Source organism: Strix aluco, chromosome 14 (assembly GCF_031877795.1).
Source record: "Strix aluco isolate bStrAlu1 chromosome 14, bStrAlu1.hap1, whole genome shotgun sequence".
Classification (NCBI taxonomy): Eukaryota; Metazoa; Chordata; class Aves; order Strigiformes; family Strigidae; genus Strix; species Strix aluco.
This window is the reverse complement of record NC_133944.1, coordinates 15,295,604-15,303,159: the sequence shown is the minus strand read 5'-3', so window position 1 is coordinate 15,303,159 and position 7,556 is coordinate 15,295,604. Positions and strand designations below refer to the sequence as shown.

The window sequence follows — 7,556 nt, the reverse complement described above, 5'->3', positions numbered from 1 at the left end:
TAAAGGCTTCATATTTGAAGAAGATTTGCCTTTTTAAAATTAGTTAACAAGGTAAGTTGAAATTGTCTGACTCCTAGGGAATTTGCCAAGGCAGCAGTAGCACCACATTCTGAGCTGTATACAACTGATGTTAATAGCTGCTCGTTTGATTTAGAGAGTAGAGTGCTATTCAATTGCTCTAGGGGACTTTCTTCTAATAGTCAATCTTGTCCATAATTATGATGGCTCTGCCTCTTGTCTGCCTGTAGAATGAAAAAATGAATTCATTAATGCAAAATACGTGTAAACTCTGAAGCTACTCAGCTGAAATTTTGCTGCAAAGCAAACTTAGATAAAGGAGAAGATGGAGAAATATCAAAATTGGTTTCTTGAAAATACTGTTGGTTTCTCTGACTCTTACTTCAATGCCTCATATAAAAGCCATAAAATTTGAATGATTCCCATGAATGGCATTGGGCTCATGTGAAACGTATAATTCCCCTGGAAAGTGACATTGGAAGTATTCCTAGAAATACTCTTAATTTTTCAGGTGCAGGAGGCACATGGCATTTAAAATGGGTTTCAGTAATAGTAAGTCTAACACTAAGTAGAAGATTATTTTGATCACTGAATACTTGCCTTCCTTTCAAAAAGAGTCACCAAAAAAGCAAAAATAACACATTCACTACTAATTTTAATTTTTGTTACTCCCATTTCAGAGTATTTCCTTCATTTCTCATTGATACAGAAATGTCTAGTGTATATATACTAAAAGGATTGTGGAGTGTAGGGACAAGCAAAAAACATCAGTTGTGTTGACATTGCCAGTGTTGGGGAATAAATACTATAAGCCAAAGCAAATCTGGAGTAGAACATCGAGCAGACCAGTGAACATCATCAACTTTAAAATAAATTTGTAAAAATGGAATTTGAGTCCTTAATGTATATAGTAGACTACTTATACAGTCAAATGTAATAATGTATCTCTATTTGTATATTAATACAATGTGACCTACAAATAAGAAAGCACTATGAAAACAGTTAAGTCACAGAAAAGATAAATACTTAACCTGGGGAAAGTGTAGGTAATTCAGTACTTTCACATGCCAACCATATCTCTAATTAATCTTTCTACTAAGTGTTTAATGTTTTACAAGGACAGTTGAGCTAAGAGAAGCTTCAACAGCTGTTTGTTATGTGTTTTTAACACTTCATAAACAAATGATTCTTGAATGACCACTGTGATGCTGAGACTAAGAATTTATGAATGCAAACTCAAACATTTGTTGTAGAGTATTCACAGGTAGAATTGAAGGTTTGTCTCATCCTCTGGAATGTGTTGATTTTTAGAACAGCTTTGTAACAGCTGTGGTTTCATTAGTTTTGTGATGAGACCTTTGAGATGAAAATCACTAGTTTTAGTAAATCCCCTATTTTGTCAGTCTCTGGAATACAAAGAGCCAATTGTTCTGTTAGTGATTCACTGACTTTTTGCCATAAAACTTTCATTCTCTCTACTCAGTGTGAATCCCCATTACTGATGTTTTGTATAGCTCTCATTAGATTGGTTAAGTTTAATGTTGTTCTTGGATGCGACTCTGGGAATCTGAATAAATCCCACAGAACTTGTACCATGCTATAATTGATTTCAGCAGACGCTATAGTACTGATAGCAAAAGGAACAGGCATAAGGCTGAAGTCTTTTTATTTTATAAAAACCTTAAATTTAGTAAGCTTTAAAAAAAAAAAAAAAAAAAGACAAAAGACTGTGGAGATAAGAGGCCATTTGTTCCCAGGAGCACACTAGTCATTTGTCATAATAGTATTAAGATTAAAAGACAGGTCTATATTATCTTCCAGGCTCCAACTTTAGAAGATTTTTGTTATGTTTGGGATGTTGCTGCTACCCATTTAGGCCTTTGTCATCCAAAGACCTCCAGTGCAGTTCTGCTGGCTGATAACAGTGGTGGGAGCACAAATGATGATGAGGTGAGACTGTTCATTGATATTTTTATCACCATATCCTCTAGATGTGCTCTGAGATAGTAAGGAGGCCGGGAAGCAGTTTTTAAATTTGATTTTCCTGTGTCTGGTGCTTGCAGGGATTCCAGCAGTCATGCTCGGGCACTTGACACCATACTGTTCTTGTATTCCTCTGCCTGGCGCTCTCTATCCATCTCCTTTCTCTTGTTTTACACTCAGACCTCATACGCCCTTTGAGAATGGGGATCACCAGAAGACTAAATCACAGCAAGTACTTAATCATTTCCCTTGTATTTAAACCCCTGAGGTCCCTAGTACTGAGAAGAAAACAATGTAATGGGGAAAGACACTTGTTCACAAAAAAAAACATTTTGGATTTAGTTAGCTAGGTCAATCTGGAGGCATTGCATGAAGACCTTCAGGATCCCTTTTTGTGCATTGTTGAAAGACAGTTTTGTTTCTTCTTACTTGCATGCCTTTATGTCCTAGCCAGCAATGTTAGATAGCTTCCAAGAATATGAGAACCTCTCTCAACATTTTCTTTCTAGTTTGTTTTTATTACTTATTGTAGATTATAGAACAGATACATGCAAACACTGTAGGTTAAGAGAATGTGCTAAAATCTTCTCTAAGCACATTGTTAATGTTTCCTTTATAAATTTTGCAGCATGATTTATCTTCAGGAAATGCAAGTTGAACTGTGTAGCATAGGTAATTAAATATATACTGTCCATCAGTGGAACACAGAAAATTGTGGGGTTTGCTTGCCTATGAGTCAGATTAGTCATCTCCTGTGAGAGTCTGAAGTGCAGCCAGATGACTCATACACGAGCAATACCAGTAATTTCAGTTCTACTGGCGCAGCTAACTGACAGTCCTGCTGCAGAGACTGCTTAATGATATGGGAGCCTTCAATAAGCAAACCAGGAGCTTGAGATGCTTGTATCCACCTTAGGCAACAATGTCAAAAAAGATACAGTTCAACCTATAGTCCCATTCCAGTTCAAAGCGGAATTAGACTGTATGTTTTAGTTTCTGGAAAATAACCCACAGTGGACACACATGCATTATTCATCACTCTTCAGTGATGTGGCAGAAAGTGGTTTTTGGGGGTGTTTTTAATCAATAATTTTCCTGGGAGTTGCTTCTTAGTAAGTTACGTGTTTCCCACCTGGATGGAGTGATATGCAAGTTTTAGGTCTGTGGTCTTGTACAGATGTAAAACAATATGATGTCCTCTCTTCCTATACACACTTGCACCTGAGTGCATTTCTTGATGTGCCGAGGCATAGAGCCTCCAGGCCTCTTTCTTTTGATTGTTTCACTAATTTGAAAGTTGAGTAAGAAATGGTTCCTATAAATTTTATTCTTTTTTTCCTATGTGTGATGTCACCCTTTTGCCTCTCTATTTGGCCACAACATCATCACTAAAACCACTAACTAGTGGCATTCTGTAAGGGCTTTCTAAGCTTCATGCCACTTGCCCATAGGGATCAGGCTTAGGTGAGCTCAACCCTTCCTGTCTGGCACTGGCAGGAAACATTATTCCAAATAGCATCTTTTTTGCCTTAGAGAGTTGTTATTTTATGAAATAAGAGACTTCATTGTTATTTTTTTTCAGATCAGATCAAAATTTATCCAGTATGTATACGGGTGAAGACAAGGGAAGTTGTTCTGTCCCTCTTTCCTTTCGCTTGTGAGAAGCATGCACTTTTACAGAATGTTTACGTAAGGAACTCTTGCAAACCTTTCAGGAGAGTCTGTCTGATTCAGGAAAGACCCACCACAAGTAGATTTTTACATTCCTTATATCTGATGTTTCTACATTTGTTTTTGTTCCAGCTCTTGCTAGTGTGCAAAAGGAAAAGCATGCTCAGGTGGAAAAAACACCTATCGTTTATAGTTCCTAATGTCAGAGTGCTACATAGATAAATTAAAAGAATACAACATTATTTCATTCCCACAACACAAACACCCACAAAAACACAAGACCACAACACTGAGGGGAAATCCTTTATGTTCCCTCTAGTTAAGACCCCAGCTGTGTTTCCCTCTTACCTTCTCCCCATATTCACACACGCAACCCATGACTTCTTTCGTATTTGAGTGTGAAAGGATCAGAAGTAGGTATGAACAGTGTATCTAATCAAGCACATTACCTTTGAGCTCACAGCAGTGTTTCACAACACTTGCATTTTGTGTTTATGGCAGACCATAGGCTGTCTTTCCTGCTTATTTAATTTTCTCTTTCCATGCTGCAAGGCTTAGTTCATTAGTTTAAAAGACTGTTACACTTCTGGAGAAGAGAATATGTTTGGCAGGGGTTTTGTAGATCATAATTATCTAAAAATCCAATCAAGCCATTTTCTTGATTGATTTTGGGATGAGATACACAGGCTTCAGTGGAATTAATTGCACTTCTCTATTTTCTTAATTTATATTTTAAGCATCTGACTGCCCCACTGCGCCCACTTCTTTTGGTACATTTGTTTTTTCCTCTTGCAAACTAGCATACAAAGACTGACTTTGTTTTGTTGTTGTCCCAGTAGCTGAAAAGCATTTTACAGAAGGTTAATTTTAAGTCTCAAAAATGCTGTTGGTCAAGCAGGTAGACTTTCTTGAAAACTGTAGGAGGTACAGAAATATAAAATGACACTGATCATGAACACTGATGATTGCTTGAGGAGTTTCCATGGCATGAACTCCATGTATAAGGTTTAAGAAAGTATTTTTAATAGCAGTGAGAACAAAAAATATGAGATCTAAATTACAAAAGCAGAATGGTAGCTATCTAATGGTATTATCATACTAAACCTAAACTTGCTGTTATCAAATACACTGCATGCTAACAGACCTTGATGACAAAATGTTATTCAGAAAAATGCCTCAACTTATCAGTGTTTTGATAGCATCATGTTACATGCTCCAGGACTGACCCAATAAAAGCCGTTTCAAATCAGGATCTCTTACTACATTTTCTGCTGTTGCAGATTAGCAAATAACGAAGGTTTCTCAGATTTATTTATTATTAATCTGGTTCTGTTTCTTTTCTGTATCAGTTTCGTGTAAGTTGCACAAACTGATATGTAGGCAAAAGAAGAATGAAAATTCATATGGAGGAAAGCAACAAAGCTAACAGCAAAAACGACAAGAAAGTCAGCTTTGAATTGCATCACCTTCTTACCTTCTGAATTCTCTTGAGGACTAGAGCAGTTTGAAATGGCTGATGCACTGTGAACATGACACCTATCAACTGTCACAGTAATCCACAGTGTGAAGATGATGGTTTTGGCAAAATCAAAGGTGATTGAGTTTGGGGTTGGAGAGGGGGGTGGGTTATGTGTATTTACATCAGGAGTTGCCGCTGCAAGTTGGTATTTCTGCTCTAATAGCAGAGGAAAATGGAATTTTTTTTCTGTGGTATGCTTAGCTGAAATCATTTGATCTTACTCTCAAGAGTATCTGATAAAGCAACCTGGAAAAAAATAGTGTTTAAAAACAACCTACGTTTACTCAATAGCTTTAAACTGTTTCAACTATTGTTTTCGCAGTGTTTGAATGGATCCTACTTCCTCTAGTAAGCAGAATGGTTTTTCAGGTTTTGGAACACTGTGAAAGTGTCTAATAAGGGAACTGAATGGTGTGAACCAATACTGAGCCCTTTGGGACTTAGTTCTCTAATGGCTGGAGCAACTCTATTGCCAGTAGCTCTTGTAAGTACACAGGGGACTGTATGGATTGTTGCACCTCTGGTTATTAATCTGCAACCTCAAATGCACCTCTTTACTTGTTCTCTTGAGGCAGAATGTTTTTGAAGAAATAGGGCCCAAGTTGTTAAATATTAACCACACATTACCTGAACAATAGCTGTTCAAAAACTGATTAACCATTTATTTTCTGCTACTCACCAAGGTTTCTCTTTCCTCTGTGATTTCAAACATTTCATAATGTAGTAAAAATGTTCTTTAGTAGAAATTTTAGTTTCTTTTCCAAAAGTTGTGCTGTCTTTTATAACTATGATTTAGTAGGCATGCTATGTAAGAGCCATTTGTATCAAGCTCCTTTCTTGGCCCTGCTTCAGGAAGAGAAGAGAAAAATTAACGGTGTTGTCCTTCCAGACATGAGAACCTTTTTCAGAGACTACAGACTCTGCTGGATTTTGCTATCTTCATCTTCTAATCTAGGTACTTATCCTTATTTTGTAGAAGCTGAAAAACTGCCACAATCACACTTGCATAAACCATGTATCCAACACTATAAAGTAAAAAAGAAATAGTTTTCATGGATTTTCATTCCAACTGTGTATAAGGAAAAGTGTTGACTGGAGTTTTCATTCATTTGCAGCTACACAGTTCAGGCCAAGATCAGCAAACTTGAGGCCTACTAGTAACGAGAGGTACTAAAGGAGTAAGAGCTAAAGAGAAGAAGTAAGAAGTGGTAAGTGATGTAAAAAATGCAAAACTGCTATCCTGTTATTTTAAGAATTCATGTGCAGTTACATTTTAAATCACAAGTAATTGCAAAAGCAAACAACTGTGTTACTGTCTAGCAAAATGCCAGTGCTCCTGAAGTAAGCTGTAGATTTTGTGTTTAAAGGATTGTTTCCTTTCAATAGGATTTATAGTTTGTAGACAAGAGTTATGTTCTGTGTTTGTATGGCAACAGATACATCAATTTTAAAGAGTATTTTTAAAAACCCTAGAAATAAATAGACATGCTTGCTACCTATGTAATCACTGATCCATGACCAGCTGTCGGTCTGTAAGCAATAAGGAAAAAAAAAAAGCAGCAAGTGGAATTCAATGTAGTTGGTAACTCCTAAGGCAGTAATGAAGTAAAAAATTCGAGGATATGTTGGACTGCTGTTCAAACTAGTGGCTCATTCAGTGTTTACAACTGCTGTGAACTGAGTCTGCTGTTTAATTGTGGCCTTCTTGCTGGAGCTAGAGCAATGCTGTAGCCCCTCAGGCAATGTTCTACTATTAAATGTACCAACACACTACAATAATGTACCGAATGGTGAGTAACTAGGTGTGTTTCCTCTGGATTTTCCTTCCCTGTCCCCCCTGCCCCCCTCCACTCTTCTTTGAATGATGAATGTATTACAGCAAGGAAGAGCAGTAGGATCACTACTCTATTAGTCCCAAATTAGCTTTTCCAACCTTACTCATTCTTCACATCATTTGACAAAGATTTGTTAATGGTTTAGCATCCTCCTTCAACAAAACGTTCTTCTACCACTTGGTTTGAGAAGGATTGATTCTGTGATTTCTGGGGAAGCTCTGCAAATCAGGGAAGCACTAACCCCCGCTTAGGCGTGTTCAAATAAATACTCCTCTTGTGCCCAGACTCACTCCATCACTTTTTCCACTAGTTTTGCCCTCTATCTCTAAGTTAAAACTACCTGCCTTTGATATCAATATGGCAACAATTTATTGACAGTTGAGTTGTAGCTGGTCACTATTAATTTAATTATCAAAATGTCTGAGGACCAGTTCTAAAGCTTTAGTATATTTTGTGCTGCTAAAAGAGGCACTTTAATGATCCACTCAAGGCAGTTCAAGTAGCCACTAAAGTCAACAGGAGTCTGCATG

The 7,556-nt window shown here is 37.1% G+C and overlaps 1 long non-coding RNA gene across 1 annotated transcript; it reads left to right on the top strand.

Annotated features, from left to right (window-relative positions):
- Positions 1-1,766: 1,766 nt before the first annotated feature.
- Positions 1,767-5,195, top strand: LOC141929924 (uncharacterized). The gene is made up of 3 exons (XR_012625152.1): positions 1,767-1,968; positions 2,082-2,233; positions 5,022-5,195. It is a non-coding gene; the product is annotated as an uncharacterized LOC141929924 (long non-coding RNA).
- The last annotated feature ends 2,361 nt before the right edge of the window (positions 5,196-7,556 follow it).